Below are 23,188 nucleotides of genomic sequence, written 5' to 3' on the forward strand. Positions count from 1 at the left end.
TCCCATATAATCAAAGCCCCAAACATCAAATGGTTCAATAACAAGAGAATAATTCATAGGCATTTCTTGACGTCTACCAATATTACCAATTCTTTGACATTCATCGCAAGATAAGACAAACTTACGAGCATCTTTGAAGAGAGTAGGCCAATAAAAACCGGATTGCAATACCTTATGTGCAGTTCTATCTCCAGCGTGGTGTCCTCCATACAATTCAGAGTGACACTTGCGTAGGATCTGTTCCTGTTCATGCTCAGGTACACAATGTCTAATAACACCATCTACTTCTTTAGGTGTGGGTCATCCCAGAAGTAATGTCTTAAATCATAAAAGAACCTTTTCTTTTGCTGGTATGTGAAACTAGGTGGTATAAATTTAGTAACAATGTAATTAGCATAATCAGCATACCAAGGGGCAGTACGAGAAGCATTAATGACCACTAATTGTTCATCTGGAAAGCTATCATCAATAGGCAGTGGGTCATCAAGAACATTCTCTAACCTAGACAAGTTGTCTGCAACGGGGATCTCAGCTCCCTTCCTATCAACAATATGCAAATCAAATTCTTGGAGCAAGAGAACCCATCTAATAAGTCTAGGCTTGGCATCTTTCTTTTCCATAAGATATTTAATAGCAGCATGATCAGTGTGAATAGTAACTTTAGAATCAACAATATAAGGTTAGAACTTATCACAAGCAAATACAACTGCTAAGAACTCTTTTTCAGTAGTAGCATAATTTCTCTGAGAAGTATCAAGAGTTTTACTAGCATACTGGATAACATTCAATTTCTTATCAACTCTTTGCCCTAGAATAGCACCTACAGCATAATCACTAGCATCACACATAATTTCAAAGGGTAAATTCCTATGAGGTGGCTAAACAATAGGTGCAGTGATCAAAGCTTTCTTAAGTATTTCAAATGCTTCTACACAATCATCATCAAAGACAAAAGGAATATCTTTTTGTAACAAATTAGTCAGAGGCCTAGAGATTTTAGAAAAGTCCTTAATGAACCTCCTATAAAAACTGGCATGACCAAGGAAACTTCTCATACCTTTTATGTCCTTGGGACATGGCATCTTTTCAATAGTATCAACTTTAGCTTTATCAACTTCAATACCTCTCTCGGAAATCTTATGCCCCAAGACAATGCCTTCATTAACCATAAAGTGGCACTTTTCCCAATTCAAGACGAGACTAGTGTCTTCGCATCTATGCAAAACTCGATCAAGGTTGCTCAAGCAATCATCAAAAGAGGATCCATAAACGAAGAAATCATCCATGAATACCTCACAAATCTTTTCACAGAAGTCAGAGAATATAGCCATCATGCATCTTTGAAAGGTAGCAGGTGCATTACATAAACCAAAAGGCATATGTCTATAAGCAAAAGTACCAAAAGGGCAAGTAAAAGTAGTTTTTGATTGATCCTCCGCTGACACAGGTATCAGAGAGAAACTAGAATAACCATCTAGAAAGCAGAAATGTGTGTGTTTGGATAGTCTTTCTAGCATTTGAACAATAAAAGGTAAAGGGTAATGATCTTTCTTAGTAGCTTTATTTAATTTATGGAAATCAATTACCATCCTATAACCTGTAATAATTCTTTGCGGGATCAATTCATCTTTATCATTAGGAACGAAAGTAATACCTCCCTTTTTAGGAATGCAATGGACAGGACTTACCCAATCACTATCAGCAACGGGATAAATTATACCTGCCTCGAGGAGCTTTAGTATCTCCTTTCTTACCACTTCTTTCATCTTGGGATTCAATCGTCGTTGAGGATCCCTAACTGGTTTGGCATCTTTCTCCACATTTATTTTGTGTTGGCATAGAGTGGGACTAATGCCCTTAAGATCATCCAGAGTATATCCAATAGCAGCACGGTGCTTCTTTAGAGTTTTCAATAATCTTTCTTCTTCTTGCTCTGAAAGGTTAGCACTAATAATAACAGGATATATTTTCTTTTCATCAAGATAAGCATACTTAAGATTATTAGGTAATGGTTTGAGCTCAAACACGGGATTACCCTTAGGTGGAGGGGGATCCCCTAGGATTTCAATAGGTACGTTGTGTTTCAGAATAGGACCATGTTGAAGGAACACGTCATCTATTTCCCTTCTTTCATTCATAAACATATCATTTTCATGGTCTAGCAAATATTGTTCTAACGGATCAGTAGGAGGCACGGCAATAGAAGCAAGACCAATAATCTCATCTTTACTAGGTGATTCTTTATCACGGGGTTGTCTATGAAACTTAGCAAAATTAAACTCATGAGACATATCCCCTAAGCCAATAGCAACAACATCCTTTTTGCAATCAATCCTAGCATTAACAGTATTCAAGAAGGGTCTACCAAAAATAATGGGACAAAAGTCATCTTGTGGGGAACTAAGAACAAGAAAATCAGCAGGATATTTAACCTTCCCACACAAGACTTCAACATCTCTAACAATCCCAACTAGTGAAATAGTATCTCTATTGGCAAGCTTGATAGTAACATCAATACCTTCCAATTCAGCGGGTGCAATATCATGCATAATTTCTTTATATAAGTCATAGGGTATTGCACTAGCACTAGCACCCATATCGCATAAGCCATGATAACAATGATCTCCTAGTTTAACATAAATAACAGGCATGCCTACAACAGGTCTATGTATCTTAGCATCTGGTCTAACAATATTAGCAGTCTCACCACAAAAATAAATAACATGCCCATCTAAATTATCATCCAAGAGATCTTTAACCATAGCAATACTAGGTTCAACTTTGATTTGCTCAGGAGGTGTATAAGTCCTAGTATTACTCTTACAAACAACAGTCAAAGTTTTAGCATGATCCTTTATCCTAACAGGAAAAGGAGGTTTCTCAACATAAGTAGTAGGAACAATAGGATCATTATAAGTGACAGTCTTTTCTTCAACTGTAATAGGTGCAACTACTTTTACTTCAATGGGGGATTATATTTAAACCACTTCTCCTTAGGGAGATCAACGTGAGTAGCAAAAGATTCACAAAAAGCAGCTATTATCTTAGAGTCAAGTCCATATTTAGCGCTAAATCCACGAAAAGCATCGGTATCCATAAAAGATTTAACACAATCAAACTTAGGTGTTATACCTGACTCCTTACCATTGTCGGCACCCCAATCTTCAGAGTTGCGTTTAATTCTTTACAATAAGTCCCACTTGAATTTAGTAGTCTTCAGCATATAAGAACCAGCACAGGAAGTATCAAGCATGGTGCGATCATTGAGAGAAAGCCGAGCATAAAAGTTTTGAATAATCATATCTCTTGAGAGCTCATGATTGGGGCATGAATATAACATTGACTTAAGCCTCCCCCAAGCTTGAGCTATGCTTTCTCCTTCACGAGGCCAAAAGTTATATATGTAATTACGATCACGATGAACAAGATGCATAGGATAGAACTTCTGGTGAAAATCCAACTTCAATTGTTTATAATTCAAAGATCCCATATCATCACATAGCCTATACCATGTCAATGCATCTCCCTTCAAAGATAAAGGGAAGACCTTCCTTTTGACAACATCATCGGGGATACCTGCAAGCTTAAATAATCCACAAACTTCATCCACAAAGATAAGGTGTAAATCGGGATGCAATGTTCCATCTCCTGCAAAGGGATTAGCTAGTAGTTTCTCTATCATACCTGAAGGAATCTCAAAGTAAATATTTTCAGTAGGTTCAGTAGGTTGATGAGAAACTCTTTTCTCTTTTGGTCGGGGTGAAGATACCCCGAACAAGCCCCTCAAATGATTAGTGTCCATAGTAACAAGTGACAGAAAATTTCAGCACACTATATAAATGTTTCCTTACCAAGTTCCACTCACCAAAGGCGCTTCACTCCCCGTCAATGGCGCCAGAAAAGAGTCTTGATGACCCAAAAGTATAGGGGATCTATCGTAGTCCTTTCAATAAGTAAGAGTGTCGAACCCAACGAGGAGTAGAAGGAAATGACAAGCGGTTTTCAGTAAGGTTTTATCTGCAAGCACTGAAATTGTAGGTAATAGATAGTTTTGTGATAAGATAATTTGTAATGGGTAACAAGCAATGAAAGTAAATAAAGTGCAGCAAGGTGGCCCAATCCTTTTTGTAGCAAAGGACAAGCCTGGACAATTTCTTATAATGAGAAAAGCGCTCCCGAGGACACAAGGGAATTATCGCCAAGCTAGTTTTCATCACGCGTTCGGTACTTTGATAATTTGATATGTGGGTGGACTGATGCTTGGGTACTGCCCTTACATGGAAAAGCATCCCACTTATGATTAACCCCTATTGCAAGCATCCACAACTACAAAAGAAGTATTAAGGTAAACCTAACCACAGCATTAGACATATGGATCCAAATCAGCCCCTTACGAAGCAATGCATGAACTAGGGTTTAAGCTTCTGTCACTCTAGCAACCCATCATCTACTTATTACTTCCCAATGCCTTCCTCTAGGCCCAAATAATGGTGAAGTGTCATGTAGTCGACATTCACATAACACCACTAGAGGAGAGACAACATACATCTCATCAAAATATCGAACGAATACCAAATTCACATGACTACTAATAGCAAGACTTCACCTATGTCCTCAGGAACAAACGTAACTACTCACAAAGCATATTCATGTTCATAATCATAGGAGTATTAATATGCATTAAGGATGTGAACATATGATCTTCCACCAAGTAAACCAATTAGCATCAACTACAAGGAGTAATCAACACTACTAGCAACCCACAGGTACCAATTTGTGGTTTTGATACAAGATTGGATACAACAGATGAACTAGGGTTTTGAGAGGAGATGGTGCTGGTGAAGATGTTGATGGAGATTGACCCCCCTCCCAATGAGAGGATCGTTGGTGATGACGATGGTGATGATTTTCCCCTCCCGGAGGGAGGTTTCCCTGGCAGAATAGCTCCGCCGAAGCCTTATATTGGTTCCGCCAAGGTTCCGCCTCGTGGCGGCGGAGTTTCGTCCCGTAAGCTTGCTTATGATTTTTTTTCTAGGGTAAAAGCCTTCATATAGCAGAAGATGGGCACCGGAGGGCCACCAGGGGGCCCAGGAGACAAGGGGCGCGCCCAGTAGGGGTGGGCGCGCGCCCCACCCTCCTGGCCAGGGTGTGGGCCCCCTCTGGTGTTTTCTTCACTCAATAATTCTTATTAATTCCAAAACTGACTTCTGTGGGTTTCAGGATTTTTTGGAGCTATGCAGAATAGGTTTCCAATATTTGCTCCTTTTCCAGCTAGAAGTCCAGCTGCCGGCATTCCCCCTCTTCATGGTAAACCTTGTAAAATAAGAGAGAATAGCCATAAGTATTGAGACATAATGTGTAATAATAGCCCATAATACAATAAATATTGATATAAAAGCATGATGCAAAATGGACGTATCACTGTGCCGCTCTCGCCAGTTGCTATCCCCAAAGCAGATGTTGCTGCCGCCACCTGAGAAGCAATAGCGACCGTTTGGGCTACCTTGGCTGCCTGATCGCAGATTGCGGCCGCGCTCATGCACCTCGTTAGCACGTGCATGGTGGCTGCAGCTGCGCTCTCGCCGGAGTGGGCCGTCGAAGTTGCCCTCAGGACGCGCGTCCACGTCCCCATCTGTCAATGGCAATGACTGAACAGGAAATGATATTTGGGGAGCGAGCTAGTGTGGTTGACATGCCGACTGTGGACTGTAGCCATCGCACCTTCTCGCGTAAGCCATAGCCGTACTATACACAAACGGTGCTTCAAGATATTTTGTAATGCATCTCACACGGTTGGCGATAATAAATTGTGTGCGATCTACTTGATTTTTCATCTTGATTTGAATTACGTAATGGGGCCACAGTGGCAATGGAGGGTGTTTGAATTGCTTGAACCTTTATCTGCAATGAACATGCAACTATATGTGTGTCGTAAAAAAATTGGAATTATTCAGGGTTTGTTTGGACATTTTATACATTAAATTGGTTTTCTAGCCATTTCAGGTGCACAATTCAAAATTAAACTACACGCACATGCTCCGGTGCACAACATGGGTTGTAAAATCATATATGTGTCCATGGGTTTATGCTTATGTCCCATGCAAGAAATGGGGATGAATTTCGAACACCACGGCACCGTGGCTCTCCGGCAAACGTTGAGGTACTTGCTTTTGTAATTCTAGTAAATCCAAAACCCGTCTGAAATTCATGAACCTTGGCATGCTATCATGGAATGGAATCAACATGCTGGGGTAAAAAATATTGTCCCACTTGGGGCAGGTTATGGTATAAGCTTCTCACAAACCAGAGTTTCTCACAAGAAGCCTCATGGTTCCGTTAGGAAAATGTGTCACCTTTGTGGACAAAACTATATTCATCGCCTCTTCTTGCTTTCAATTTTTTCCTGGTGTCAACATAGAACAACGGGAGTGTCATGTTAAATTTTGGATTTTTTCGGGGATCGTTTGGACATTTTATACGTTAACTGAGTTTTCGAGGCATTTATGTGCATAATTCAGAACTACAGGCACATGCTCTAGTGCATATAAATTGGTTGAAAAATCAAATATGTGTCCTAGGTTGCATGCTTAGGTCACATGCAAGAGATGAGAATGAATGTCAAACACCTTGCCACCGTCGCTCGGCCGCAAACATTGAGATACATGATTTTTAAATTCTAGTAAATCCAAAACTCGTGTGAAGTTCATGAAACTTGACATGCTATCATGCAGCGACATCAACATGCTGTGGTAAAAAAATTGTATCATTTGGGGCAGGTTTGGGTATAAGGTTCTCGCAAACCAGAGCTTCTCACAACAAGCCTGATGGTTTTGGTAGGGAACGTGCCACCCTTGGGGACGAAACGATATCTGTTGACTCTTCTTACTTTCAAAATTTTTCTCGTGTCAACATAGAACAACAAGGGTGTTGTGTCAGTTTTTGAGATTTTTCGGGGTTCGCTTGGACATTTTTATACATTAACTGAGTTTTCTATGCATTTATGTGCATAATTCAAATTTGAACTACATGCACACGCTCCAGTGCTTATAAATGGGTTCAAAATTGAAATGTATGTCCTTGCTTGCATGCTTAGGTCTTATGCAAGAAATGAGAATGAACGTCAAACACCTTGCCACTGTCGCTCAGCCGCTAACATTGAGATACATGGTTTTTAAATTCAAGTAAATTGAAAATGCGTATGAAATTTATGAAACTTGACATGCTAGCATGGAACGACATCAACATGTGGTGGTAAAAAATATTGTTCCATTTGGGGCAGGTTGGGGTATATAAGCTTCTCACCAACCAGAGCTTCTCACAACAAGCCGCATGGTTATGGTAGGGAATGTTTCACCTTTCTGGACGAAATGATATCCGTTGCCTCTTTTTGATTTCAATTTTTTTAGTGTTAACATAGAACAACATGAGTGTTATGTTAATTTTAGGAATTTTCCAGGGTTTGTTTGGACATTTTTACACATTAACTGAGTTTTCTATGTGTTTATGTGCATAATTCAAATTTGAACTACAGGCACATGCTCTAGTGCATGTAAATTGGTTGAAAAATCAAACATGTGTCCTAGGCTGCATGCTTAGGTCACATGCAAGAATTAAGAATGAATGTCAAACACCTTGCCACCGTCGCTCGGCCGCAATCATTGAGGTACATGATTTTTAAATTCTAATAAATCCAAAACTTGTGTGAAGTTCATGAAACTTGACATGCTATCATGAAGCGGCATCAACATGTTGTGGTAAAAAAATTGTCCCATTTGGGGCGGGTTTGGGTATAAGGTTCTCGCAAACCAGAGCTTCTCACAACAAGCCTGATGGTTTTCGTAGGGAACGTGCCACCTTTGGGGACGAAACGATATCTGTTGCCTCTTCTTGCTTTCAATTTTTTTTTCTAGTGTCAACATAGAACGACAGGAGTGTTGTGTCAATTTTTGGGATTTTTCGGGGTTCCCTTGGACATTTTTATACATTATCTGGGTTTTCTAGGCATTTTATATGCATAATTCAAATTCGAACTACATGCACATGCTCCAGTGCAGAAAAATGGGTTGACATATGAAATGTGTGTCCTTGGGTACATGCTTAGGTCCCATGCAAGAAATGGGAATGAATTTCAAACACCAGGGCACTGTTGATTGCCGGCAAAATGTTTAGATACTTTGTTTTTAAGTTCTAGTAATCCAAAACTCGTCTAAAATTCACGAAACTTGGCATGCTATCAGGGAATGGCACCTGACATGATGTGGTATTTTTCGTGTCCATTTTGAGAGAAGGCACACTCGAATAACAGCCAACAAAGGCATTTTGAAAAAATAGCTGCCACTTTAATATCTCAAACGTCTGTATAATTTAAATCATGTGCGTTCTGTTAACCATTCACGTGAAGCCACATGTCTTGGTTTTAATGGCTATAGGAGGTGTCGTGCGGACAACTGCTTGGCTGGACGGGGGGCGTGCGAGTGCAGTCCGGTGCTCGGGCTGACCGAGAGGTGTGCAAGGTGTCCTCCAATGCGCAGGCTCAACAGGAAGCGTGCGAGCTGTACGCTATGCAGGCTCACTAGGAAGCGAGCCCTTTGACTTCCATGGGTGCCCGCCTTGCTCGCATCCTCTCCATTAATGGCGCCCGACCTGCTGTTTAATATGGGCGGCCTTACTGTTCGCCTCCCGCAGACCTCCACTAATGCCATGGCATAGAAGCATCATCTTCCACTAGTCTTCAAGTTTGGTGAAGTCGACTATGAGCCGGAGGAGATAGAAAATAAGAAGGAATGGGGCCTCATGGATATGGCCCTGAACAAGCTGGCCGCGGCAGTTGCTGCCCCCGCGCCCGCGCCAGCGACCATCCCCGTAGCATTGACAGGCTGGTTGTCGAGAACTACCGCAGAGCTGGAAGCCACAGGCGTCAACGAGGTCTCTGTGGACCCGCGCGAGCTTGTGTACATGCCAGCGCCAGCGCCCGTGCCCGTGCGCGCCCCTCCACCCACCGTGGCGCCAGTCCCCGTCCGTTTGCCTGCACCCATGGTGCCCGTGCTTGTGCGTGTGCCCCCCTTAGCGGCATGGGACGCTGCCAGTTGCCGTCCTCCCGCGACCCGCCCGTCGATCGCCTGATGACATGATGTTCGATTTCCATGTGAAGAACATTCTGTGCTGCCTTGAAGACTTCAACAACGGCGTCCTGGAGGATGACAACGACAATGCCGGCGCGGCACACCACCTCCGTCGCCGCCGGAAATAGTTTTTTAGGTTTAATATTGTATCTCGATCGTATGAATACAAATTCGCAGTGTGACTGAATGAAAGATATGGTTTGAACAAACTTGCGCTTTTCTCTCTTAATGTACAGACTTACCAAATGATTTTATTTTGAAAAAATGTCAATGGTTTTTAAATATAAAACACTCATCGCAAACGTTTTAGTTAGAACAACAGCTTCCCCAGGAAGCAAAGGAAAAATGTGCCAAGCAGGATTTGTGCAGCTCTTGATCGCAAACGTTTTAGATAGAACACCCGGATGCAAAATGAGGGCTATGGTCTTCCCCCTTAAGTTAAGGGAAAATTCGCAGTGCAGGATTTGTGCATCTCTTCAACGCAAATGGTTCAGATTGAATATGGTATACAAAGCCAGACTTCGGCGCTAAGCCAAGAGAAAATGTGCCGAGCAGGATTTGTACATCGCTTCAACGTAAACGGTTGTTTTGGATGACTCGTGTGCAACCACGTACAAGCAATTTGGTAAGATTTGCATCTGTCATATTGGGTATATTGCCATTTGTCAAACTAAAAGATTGACATTTGTTGATCTAGTAACATTGCCATTTGTCAAACTTGTAACACTGCGATTTATCAAAATATGCAGCTAAAAATCACTAGCTATATCTAATTTTTGCAACTAAGCATATATTTCATTCATAGATTAAGTAGTCGTTCTTTATACAAACAGTTCAACTCGACAGTTGAACCAACCAAACTTTTCCCCAATTGTTGCCAACCACATACTGAAATGGCTACTTCAACTATATATACTAGCTAATTTTAAGTACGTTGTACAGTTTCACCACATATATAGTCAGATGAACTGAACAAAATAGCCCCTAAATACTACTACTACGGAGGGGCTTTGTACTACTTCCGACAGCCTCTCCTCTGCCGAGCACGCTCAGTAAGAGGCAGAGGAGGAGGAGCCTACCGACGAGCTGGACAACTGCAATACGGTGCCTGCCACTGCTGCACCTTCAGCGACACTCACCTCAAACGCCCCCTGCATCTCTGGACGACCCCTCTCGAAGCGGTGGTTCTCCTTGTAGATCTCTTGATTCCTCGCCTCTGCGGCAGCGTGTGCTACGTCCACGGCGGCGGTAAGGCTCTTTGCATGCTCGATGAGGCGCTCATCCTCCTCCCGTAGGAACTCGGTGTAGCGCGCAAGGTCGCTGACGCACATGCGGGCCTCCACCTCCCCCTCCCGCCTTCAGGCGGTGGTGGCGGAGCGGGTGATGACCCCAATGGTCGACCGTGGGCTGGCGGCCACGGCGGCCGATGATGGGGTGGCGGCCACGACTACCACCTCTCTCCTTCGGGCCGCGGCGACGGAGCAGGTGATGGCCACGGTGGCCGGCAGTGGGGTGGCGGCCACGATGACCACCTCCCGCCTTCGGTCCGCGGCGGTGGAGCAGGCGATGGCCCTGGCTTTCAACGATGGTGTGGCGGCCATGACGGCAGAAGGTGGGGTTGCAGCAACGGCAGCCGGCAACAGCTGCTGACGGGCAGCAACGGTGGAGCATGTGGTGGGTGTTCCACGCACACCCAATAGGGACGCCACGAGCACTACACAATACCGGGAACTACGCCACTGCCGCGGTGTAGCCTCCCTGCTGGAGCTGTCCTCTAATGACGGCGGAGTGGCTGAGCGACGAAGACGGACCGGTGCCATTGGCGATTGTGGTATAAGCAGACGAGGTAAGCTACAGGGAGGGAGGGGAAAATGCAACGCAGGACTTGCCGACTGTGAGGGTTTATATAGCAGGCCGGTAAGCATTGGAATTTTGGGGGATTTCACCGAGTCGGGCAGGAAGCTTGCGCGGGAGCCTACGAGGTTGTGCGGGAAGCCGGGAACGGGCTCACCGATGATTCATTGGCGCCAGTTCTAGCCACCGTTTGGCCAAAAGAATGCCCCCGCGCGCTGCGCAAGCTTGCGTTGTAAGTCGTCTGTGGCAGCAGGGTGACAAGACGTGCGAGAGGAGGACGAAAGGCCACATACACATACGGTTAACAAAAAAATGTTTGTGATTTAATTATCTACTATACCCCCGTCCTGGTTTATAAGTAGGATTTAACTAATAAAATATGAATGCATGCCGCCAAACATTACAACGTTGGATTCGTATTTGAACATAGTTTCCAATTATATAATTTTTATAACATGCATTACCATTTTGTTGGTTAAATTGAAGGGCAAAATATGGCACAGAATATAAAGGGAACTAATAGACCAAGAAGGAGGTAGTAGTACACGGCCGCTCTCTACGTAGCGACGCAACTGTCAGCCGACTTGTAGGCGACCATTTCCTACGTGTTCAACTGCTCTATGCGTGTGGTTGCTTGCAGTTGAGGAGGCTGCAACGCGCTCTGCTCACGTCCCTCCGGGTGCTCCACCCTCATCCCTTCATGTGTGCTGCTAGTGTTTGGGGCCGGTGCGCGATCACGCATGTTCGTGTGCATGCGGGTGCGTCGGGCGTGGCGCGAAGATGTAGTTACCCGCTGCAAAAACTGCCATGCGGACGCGCCAAGAATCCAGGCCGCCCGGCCCCCATTTATTCCTGCGGCCATTTACCTTCATCTCTCGTGCCACACGACACAATAAGCACACCCACGACGACACATACAAAGAGGACATCCAGCGGTTCCAATGGCACTCCCTGTGGCTCCAATGGCGCTCCCAGCGGTCGACGACGACAACGGTGGGCAGTTCACCACGCATCACATAATGGACACCCACATGAGGGGGAAGGTCTTCTCGGTGGTGTACACGAACGATCTGGTCTCTGTGGAGAGCTCCATCCAAACTATGGAGCAGTTGCTTGCCGAGGACAAATACCAAGTGGTCGGCTTCGACCTCGAGTACACCATCGGTCGTGCCAAGCATGATCAGAAGGTTATCGTCGCCCGGTTGTGCGTGCGACATGACGTCCTCATCTACCACTACCACCTGGCCACAAGACCTTGCGAGCGTTTATCCAGGTTTATCAACAGCTCCGACTACAGTTTTGCTACGGCAGACACCACCAATGATCTAAAAGCGCTTAAGGTTTCGGGCTTGAAATGCTAGAATCTTGTCAACATCCAGGACCACTACAAGGTCTGGGGCAGCAACAACAACAAACAGAACTCCCTGGTTGACCTCGCCTCGGCCATCCTCGACCCCTATGTGACGCATGGATAGTTAAGCTACAGTAATTCTTTGTTAATGGCCCCATGTCACTTCGATTACTGTTGCTAATCTCACGTTAGTTCGAAACCGATTCAAACTCAAATTCAAAATCAAGCAAACAATAAAAGTTTTCAAATATTAAAACTAAAATGTTTGGAGTGAACCAAATATTGCATAGGTAATTATGTTGGAGAAGACACACCTTTATAAAATGTTTAAATACTATCAGATGAATAAAACAACAGTAAAAATAATTATTTGAATACCTTTTGTATTTAATAAAATGTCAAACTAATTTATTTGAGGACTAGACTTTTTGTGACTATGGACTAAGATGAAATACTAATTTAGATGCTACGTGTATATTTTACTAAAACTAAGATAAATAGAAAACAAAACTAAAACAGAAAAGGTAATATAAATAAAAAGGAAAAGACAAACAGAATAAAAAACAAAAAAAGGAAAAGGGAAAAAACCCTGGCCAACTGGGCCAAACGGCCCAGCCCCCCTGCCGTCCCCATTCCTTGTTCCCCCGATCAAGGTCAGAATAAGGGCAAGTTCCCGCCCAACCACCTCGTCGGCGCCGACGCCGGGAGGGGATAAGGCCACCCCGACGCCTCAGCTTCCACCCCTCTCTCCCACTTGCCCCCTCTCGCTCGCCTCTGCGCCTCCCCTCCCCCATATCCACCTCTCCCCTCTCTTCTCGCTTGATCCTGAGCGCGCCCATCGCCATGGCCCCGTCCTCGCCGTGGCCACCATCGGCACTTGCCTCGTCCCCGTGCCAGATGGGTTCGTCGGTCCTCGCTACATCCTCCCTGACCACCTGCTCGAGCTGGGACCCCCTGCATCACCCCAACGCCATCGCCTTCTTCCTCGAGTCGCCGTTGTCTTCTTCGACTCCGGTGACTGCTGCTGCTACTAAGCCTCTCACCGGCCTCTGTGTGTCATGCAGTGAGATCCTCTACCTCCTACCTTTCTCCGTTTGCTTTCGCGCGCACCCTAGCTAGCTCTCACGACGAGGCCAAACGCATCGTCGCGGAGCTCGTCGCCGATGCGTCTCCCGTGACAGTTTGGTCACGGGCTCTTGCCCATTGGACTCACCGCACTCACGCTGCCCGCCCCACACAGCCACCCCGTGCTGCTCCTTCCTAGCGGTCACCGCACGCGTCTCCTGCGATGGCCGCGCGCGCCCCGCTCCCCCTTTTGGTGCTTCCGCCAACCACCCCGCCCCGCCTCTCGCGCCGGTGCTCGCCGCGGCGTCGTGCATGCTCTGTCCCTTCCCGCTGCTGCAGTGCGCCGTGACCTCAGCGCCCCTCGCCGCCCGCTACGCCTCTCGCGGTCGCCTGCTGCTACCTCGGAGCCCCCTGCTCCCCTCGTCCCGCTCTGCCGGGGCCTACGCCTCATCGCACGCGTCGCGCCGTCCGCTGTCGAGCGCGCCGCCCCCAACCACTCCGCCCCTCCGCAGCTGCTCGCCCGCCGCCGCTCCAGCCGCCTGGACGGCGCGGTGGCCATCGGCGCCACACAGCGCTTTGGTGGGCTGCGCCTGCAGTGCTCGCAATGCCCGCTTGCCCGTGCCCGTTAAGGCCCTTTGGCCCATTGACAGCCGGGGCCCGCAGCCCAGAAAAAAGAGAATTAATTAAATAAATAAATAATAACTAAAATAATTAAAATATTAATTAATTAATTAAAGAATTAATTAATCTTGATTAATCTTGATTAGATTAACCTAATCACTAGTTAACTTAACTAAACCCTGATTAGCCCGATCAGTCAATGACATGCGGACCCCACATGTGAGTTTGACCCAGTCAACACCTTTGTTGACTGCTGATGTCATGCTGACATAATGCTGATTTCGAATTAATTTAGTAATAATAATTTAGAAAATGATTTAAAACTTTAAAAATTAATATAAAATAATCCGTAACTCGGATGGAAAAACTTTGTACATGAAAGTTGCTCAGAACGACGAGACGAATCCTAATATGCAGCGCGTTCGCCCGTCACACATCCCTAGCATAGAAAACACGCAACTTCCCCCCTCTGGTTCATCTATCCGAAAACGCGAAACACCGGGAATACTTTCCCGGATGTTTCCCCCCTTCGTCGGTATCACCTACTACCGCGTGAGGGCACACCTAGCATCGCTCATTATCATGTCATGCATCGTCATGCATATGTTTGCATTATATTTATTATTTCTTCCCCCTCTTCTCTTGCTAGACCTTGAGACCGACGCCGCTGCCCCAGTACAACTATAGTGTTGACGGCCCTTCCTTCTTGCCAGAGCAACCAAGCAAGCCCTTCCCCCCCTTGATCACCAGATATCGCCTTTTCCTCCTCTCTACTGCTTGCATTAGAGTAGTGGAGCATGTTACTGCTTTCGGTTAATCCTATTATGTTGCATAGCCAGTCATTGTTGCTAATGTTGTTACCCTTACCTGCAATCCTAAATGCTTAACGAGATCTTGGTATTTGATCTGAGTCTGGCCACTGGCCTATACGCACGAACCAACTAAGCGGGTACAGTTATGGGCACTCGACATCGTGGTATCAGCCAAAGCCTTCTTGACGTTAGCGACTGAGCGGCGCGCGCCGGGTTGGACCGCATAACGTAACTTCCTTTGTAATGGAGGTTGCTAGGTATGCTCACCTACCGCCCATGCAACATGGAGGTGTGCAATGGGCGATGGGCCCAGACCCCTACGCGCATAGGATTTAGACCGGCGTGCTAACCTCTATGTTGTGTCTAGGTGGGGTTGCGATGTGTTGATCTTCTGAGGCCGGGCATGACCCAGGAAAGTGTGTCCGGCCAAAGGGGATCGAGCGTGTTGGGAAATGTGGTGCACCCATGCAGGGAAGTTTATCTATTCGAATAGCCGTGATCCTCGGTAACAGGACGACCCGGAGTTGTACCTTGACCTTATGACAACTAGAACCAGATACTTAATAAACACACCCTTCCAAGTGCTAGATATAACCCGGTGATCGCTCTCACACAGGGTGACGAGGGGAGGATCGCCGGGTAGGATTATGCTATGCGATGATACTTGGTGAACTTACCATCTGCACTCTTCTACATGCTACAAGATGGAGGCTGCCAGAAGCGTAGTGTTTGACAGGACTAGCTATCCCCCTCTTATTCTGGCATTCTGTAGTTCAGTCCACCGATATTGCCCCTTTACACATATACCCATGCATATGTAGTGTAGATCCTTGCTTGCGAGTACTTTGGATGAGTACTCACAGTTGCTTTTCTCCCTTCTTTCCCCCCTTTCCATTTCTTCCTGGTTGTCGCAACCAGATGCTGGAGCCCAGGAGCCAGATGCCACCGTCGATGACGACCCCTACTACACCGAGGGTGCCTACTACTACGTTCAGGGCGCCGACGACTAGGAGTAGTTTAGGAGGATCCCAGGCAGGAGGCATGCGCCTCTTTCGATCTGTATCCCAGTTTGTGCTAGCCATCTTATGGTAACTTGTTTAACTTATGTATGTACTCAGATATTGTTGCTTCCGCTGACTCGTCTATGATCGAGCATTTGTATTTGAGCCCTCGAGGCCCCTGGCTTGTATTATGATGCTTGTATGACTTATTTACTTTTAGAGTTGTGTTGTGATATCTTCCCGTGAGTCCCTGGTCTTAATCATACACGTTTGCGTGCATGATTAGTGTATGGTTGAATTGGGGGCATCACACCCTACTACATGAAGATGAAGTATGAGAGCAAGAGGGACAAGAACGCCTGGCATAGTGTCTGGCATGTGAGACTGGATGAACAACACGTCAAGTACGCGTACACAAGCTACGATATGTACATTCGGATCGTTGACATGAGGGAGTGTCTTCTTCCTGTCCCAAACGAGGGTTCGATCCACAGAGCAATGGCGGGAGCATCACAAGAAGTAGATGACCAGACGATCATTTCTCCTAGTTTAGAGTGCATGCAATTGTTTATTGAGGTGTGTGCGAATGCTCTGTATAGTCACTTATGTAATTGGATGTTTATTTCAGTTATACACACACACACATGTTATTCTTCTGTAAACAGAGCAAATCTCATGGCTTATTAGCAGCAATCGTCTGTGTTATTATTGGCCTTCGCACCCATTTCTGATTACGAACCAGTTTGCCGCATATCACACACATCTTGTTCAGTTGAACCATTTTCATTGTGTTGCCTAATCACACACAGTTCATCCTAGTAAATTGTATGTCGTATATCGCACACACCATGATCTGGCTGCCCGTTTTTGTTGTTCTGCATCATCGCAAACAATTCTTTCGGATTAACCGTTTTCCACTCATCGCACACGCAACTCTAATATAAACCGTGTTTGATGTCGCCGCCATCGCAAATGTTTTACATATTTTTTACGGTTTTATTACATCACCGTTTGTGATTGATGCATCGCACACAGTTTCGTGGAAGGGTCTCTAATTCGACTGTCGCGTTTGGACCATCCTGCGGTAGTGACTTGTCTATGTGGTTACTTCTTTGTAATGACATGGTAACTTTTCAATAAGAATTGTTCTACGTGGTTACTTTTTTCGAGTAAACAGCCTGGTATTTTTGCAATCACAATTTTAGGTAAATCACACTTCTGTCATTTTACTTCCTCGTCATTTGTACTAAGTGTCGTGGTGCAATGTGCATGATCGATCTCTATAAGTAGTGTTTCCCCCCTATTTGCACAAAAGTCATAGGTCGTACCCCACTTGTAGCATCTGCCTATATAAATGAAAAAACAATCATTATTGGTTTTCCAAAAAATCGTTACTTTGGGGAGGGTAACTTTTGCAAAAAATATTTCTATGTGGCAATTTTATGTTGCTTTGCTGAGGCACACAATTTGTGCTTGGTTCAAGGTGGTAAGTTATATTTCCCTTTCCGAGGGTGCCAACTTTATGTTACTTTTCAATTGGGGGGGGGGGGTACATTTGTTAGGTGGCAATTTATGCTACTACTTGGGACATAAAATTTATGCTTGGTTCACAGTGGTAAGTCATCTAAAGGTAACTTACATTTCCTTTCTCGTAGATTTGTTGTTTTGTGTGTTAGTCCCAAAAGGAACTCTATGTTGCTTTCACATAATACGTGTCACATAAGAAGGCAATGTTCATACACACGTACACACAACCTTGTTAGAAGTACTAAGTCATACTATATTGCAAGGTTAATTTTCGTATTGCACTATGGTAGTTTATATGTATGCCGCATGGTCACTTTTTAACAACACTTTTTTGACTACCTATTTATTTTGGGAACGATAATGATCGAACGCTCCCTGGGAACGGTTTCTAGCGCAAACACCCTATGGTACATCTGATCCCGTGTGCGAATATCTATGCGGTAACAACATAGCAACATTGTGGGCGCATCATTCGCTCCATCCATGCCCAGATCGAATGTCACAAAAGGTCACTCTATTCTTTTTTTAAGCGAATGAGGTCTGCATCTGCGAAGTCCAGTCTATTTCCTTACTTCCTCCTTCCAGATCTCTTTCGGGTGGCAACTTTTTTGTGTGTATATTGATGGCAATGAACAAGTGCTTTTTTGTCTAGAGCATGGCAACTTCCGTGTATAGCATGATATTCTCCTTTGATACAGCATAGCAAATTTAGTGAAAACATGTGTGGACTTCTCTGTGTTGCATGGCATTTTTTCTGCTGTAGCACAGAAATTTACCCTGGTGTACCATGAAAATTCCTCGACATGCGTGGCAACTTTATCTATTGTACCATGACAAATATTTTTTATGTAACACCTCAATCCTTTTGTGCTAGCATTGCAATTCTTGGACATGTGTGGCAACTTTGTCTATTGTACCATGGAAGTTCTTTTTGTTGTAACATGGCAATCATTTGCCGCTAGAATCACAATTCCTAAACATGTGAGCAATTTTATCTTATATAATATGCAACTCTCCCTACTATAGCATGGCAATTCGAGCATCTCAATCCATGTTCATGTGCCAGACTTCTATGTTGTAGCATGGTAATTTCTAAACTTGTCAGGAGTTCTTTGTTCTATATCATAGTAATTTTCTCTACCAAAACATTTTCCATATTCTACTATCTATAACATGGCCATTCTCTCCGCCACAACAAGGCAACCCCTAGACATATGCAAAGTTTCTCTGTAGTTGCATGGCAATTATCTTTGCTAGCAACATCATCACATCACAACAATTCTCTAGGGATGTATGAGGGAGGGGTGTGTAAACATTCTAATAGTAGGGACCTCAATGAGCAGGGCGTCATTCGCTCGTGGCAATTTCCCAGCATGAATGGTGTTGTTCGCTCATGGGAGCCTCCCAAAGAGCACGACCATTCTCATCAGGGGCACTAGGGAGACAGGTTCTCTCCCTATCAAAGTCCATTCCTTCTGGAAATTCTTTGTGCCAATCATGGTGAATTTACTCAAACCATGCCAGAAAAGCATATTATACTTGTAGGTATTGATGTAGTTAGAACTCATGTTGTGTTGAGTGGCAAATATGTATAGCTTCTTAATGCAATGTGCACTGTCTTTTTCAAGATTTGTGTATCCACCCTGGCAATATCTTATGTTAAAACATGGTGACTTTAGCCTATAACATGAACCAAGTATAACTCATCATACCTGTAGTAAACTACTATAGTTTGGCAAATTCTACAATGTTTGGGATGTAAACTATAGTTATACCTGGCCATGGGCAACCCAGCCCGGAAAAGCCCGACCCGACCTGACACGGTCTTGCCCGCGGGCCGGGCCTGGGCCTAAAAATTGGGCCCGGAGGTCAGGTCGGGCCAGGCTTGGGCCCGTCATATTTGCGATTTACTGAAGAGGCCCAGCCCGAGGCCCAAGACCCGGCAGGCTTTTACGTTGACGGGCCGGGCTTGTGCCTAGATTTTAGGCCGATGGCCAGGTCGGGCCCGGACCTAGGTTTTCTTTGTTGGGCTTTGTCCAGCCCGGCCCGAGGGATGGCCAGGTATAAATATAGTACATTTTGACGTGGCTATATGAATCAGATGATACAAATTTTGTTGTGGCAACTATGTACTATTTTTTGGATGGTAAAATTGAACACAAAATCATGGAAACTTTTGCTCTCCTATTGTGGTCAATAATATATCTACTTTTTAAAACACTTTTGCTATGATTTGTTCTCTAATTTGCATAATTTGAGTAAAACATAATCCGTGCTGACACTGTTTTTAGTAAGTTTTTCATGGTGTTGTTTTTCGTGCAGAAAAAGTGCCCAATAAATAAGGAGAAAATGCCAGAAATTATTTCGGAGGAAAAGAGACCCTCTACCAGAGGATGGGGCCATGGGGCACCTGAGAGGCCCATGCGGCCAGGGGGTGGCCGTGTGGTGAGGCCTCATGAACTACAAAACAATTGCTTTTTAACAACGGTTCATTTGCATCACATAACACTGATTTTCGGCATCGAAAATGGTATGGTGACAATTTTCAGCCGTCACCCCCACCGTCACAAAAAATCATGACGGTACCCATTTTTCTGTCACTAAGATCATGTCTTAGGTGATGAACCCAATTTTGTCACGAATACCATTTTCGTTGACGGCCCAAATTGTCACCTATGATACACCAATTTGTTACCAAAGATCGTTTTTGGTGACAATAGTCCGTCACCAGCAATTAGTTGGCCGATTTTCACCAATCAAAGATTCTGATAAATGGGCCCAGCAGATGCTGATGTGGTTGCTTCCATGTGAGACAAGACATCATATTTTCTGTGATGGTGACCGTCACTAACATTTATAATGATGTGGTTTGACCGGTCAATGATTCTTATATATGGGCTAGATGAGATGTTGACATGGCTCTTGCCAAGTGGGTCCAGACGTGTGTGATGTGTCTTCTTACATGTGGGTCCACGCACTAGTGACATCATGCAGAACCATCGCAGTTTGTAGACGCGGTCAATTTGTTTTATATTGCAATTGACGGCATATTTGAATAAAATTCTTAATATCCGTGTATGTGTAGGATTCAATATGGATGCCTAGATCCCACCATTGATTATTGACCGAAAGGAGTTCTGGGTCATGTCACAAACCTACGGGGTCACAGTTTTAAAGGTCATCAGTTTGTTGAGTACTAGAAGTGTTAGGAGCACGAAAGAAATACACCAGAAAAGTTCCGGGAAGATCAAAAAATATTTCAAGGAGGAAACCAGAAGAGTTCTGTAGAAAACTTAGAAAGTCATGGAGTATCCTCGAAGCCACCGGAATGTGTGGGAAGGTTTCAGAATGTCTGTGAACCTTCTGGAATATTCCGGGAGGCGCTAGAGGGCCGCTCCCTTGATTGGGCCAAGTGGGGCATCCACTTAGCTTGAAAGCCCATGTAGCGGGGGGCACCCCTTGGTGGTGGAGCCCCTCCTCCCCTACACTATGAATAGTTGAGGAGGGGAAGCCCTCCAAACACAATTCTGTGCAAATGATGACAATCCTGACCGTCATGGAAAGGGACTCTAGCAACAAATCAGGAACCGTCACCCAAGATACGATCTTAGGTGACGAAAAACAGTTGTACTATCAACATTATAACTGTGACGATGCTTGAGTGACAGATCATGTGACAACGTGACAATCAAAAACCTTCACTAACCTATTTTTGCCGACGGAAATTGATTTTACATGACACAAGTGGCTCGTCAAAAGAAATCCTTGGTTTTCTAGTGTTGGGACTTTTCAAAAAACAATTTTCCAGGGAAAAAAAATGTCAGCAAGTTTCGAAACCACAAGGTTTGAGGAAGCAACAGAAGAATGGAAGGCAAAACCCATGGACCACATGTGCTCTAGATCATGGCCAAGGGTGCAAGCCAGGGCCTCATGCCCCACAGGCACCGCCTTCAAGCGCCCTAGCTTTTATATTCTCCTGAAACCCTTCATTGTTTTAAGTAGGATTTTTTTCCTGCCGCTGCACCTCTCTGTTGTACCATGATCCAGTCTGGAGGCCTTTTTGGTACTATGTTGGACGGGCAATTCATCACGGAGACCATCTACATTAACCTTGTTGTCGGCATGTCCATGTGTGAGTAGTCATGTTTGGACTATGGGTCCATAATAGTAGCTCGATGCCAATCTCCCTCTTGTTCTTCAATACAATGATCAAATGAGCTACCCTACATGATTTGATTCATTTGATGTAATTTTTATGGTGTGTTTGTTGCAATGTGATGAATTGAGACTTTATTATCAGATTTATATATGTTTTATTCATGGTTTCAAATAAATTTTTTGCTGCATAATTTGTTGACACTGGCACATATCCCTGTGCGTTGCAACGGGAAAGATAATTAATGTGTCCATCAAAACATCCACCAGCACGACACAACATCCGAATGATGCCACTCGATGGCGGTAGGGAGGCACATGCAAAGGTCTAGCAGAAATGCATATCAACCATACATTAAGAACCATGCTACACATACGGTACTTTTGGTATGATTTTTATAGGATAGTTCAGGAAGTGCAGAAGAACCACCTTTGTTTTCCTTTTGTTAAGGTGGCTTGTTTTTTTTTAAGAGATTGAGGCGGCTTGCTCATTTTCCAGGCAACTCTTGAACGTATATAAACTTATGAAGTTTGGCGTAAAAAAGCGAGATGATCCTATTTAAGTGGGAATCAATTATTATTTTTGCTTTGAGAAGCCCAGCTCGGCTCTACCAACGGACGATAGACAACGGATACAGTTGTGGAGCAGGCGCGGCCGGCCCATGCGGGGACAGACGTCGGACAAAAATTAAGAAGAAAGAAACCTATATTTGATGGACCAAAGATGTGTCTGAGGCACGAGGGGGTTGTAACACCACGGTCATGCCACATCGTAGCCATTGGCCATTGTGGATGCACTACCAAGCTAGCTCATCTGATTATCTTCAAGGTTACGTGCAATCTCTTGACCTGTCCAAGAAGTATAACACGGAGGAAATCATCAAAGGAAAAATCCATTGGTGGAGGAAAGGTTGGTCGTGCATGAAAGGGTAGCTACTGCTTCGCTACCATGGCAAAGCCCACCAGAGAATAGGATCGCTTTATCTGTTGATGGGGCTTTCTCCATGGTGGATGAATCAGCATCGGTTGGTATGGTCTTGAGGAGACATAATGGAAGTGTGATCTTTGCAGTTTACCATTGTCTATTTAATTGTAACGATGCACTAGAGGCTGAGTTACATGCGCTAATGCAAGGTATGGCTCTGGCAGTCCAACACACAAACTTACCGGTCATTGTTCAATCTGATTCTTTGGAGGTACTTTTGGCTTTGACTGGAGACAACTTTTCTCGGTCAGCGTATGGTCATTTAGTTGCTGAGATCAAGCATCTTATGGTAAAGAAGGAGTTTATTTCACTGAAGATTAAACGTGAGCGAAATAGTAGCCACAACATTCATGCATCAGGGAACTATCCATTCATGCATTAGGAACAACGGAGCATATTATCCTGTCTAGTGGCGTCTCTGTCTTACCAAAGACCCAGAAAATCCCACAGAATCGGAGCCAGGAACAAGCTGGCATGATCTTGGCCGGGAACTAGAGCAATAAACAGATCTTGGTGAGGGATTTTAGCGAGAAGAGGCCGCCCTCCGGCCCCGGCCCGTCCTTGTCGGCGTCGACGGGGCTCCTCGCCGAGACGCAGGCCGTCGAGCGAGGACCGGCGACTGGCGTGGCGGGGGGTGGTGGTGTTGACCGGCGGCTTGGACGGGGGGAGGGAATCGTGATCGAACCCCTCGCGCA

The sequence above is a fragment of the Triticum dicoccoides genome, chromosome 3B, assembly GCF_002162155.2.
Source record: "Triticum dicoccoides isolate Atlit2015 ecotype Zavitan chromosome 3B, WEW_v2.0, whole genome shotgun sequence".
Taxonomy (NCBI): domain Eukaryota; kingdom Viridiplantae; phylum Streptophyta; class Magnoliopsida; order Poales; family Poaceae; genus Triticum; species Triticum dicoccoides.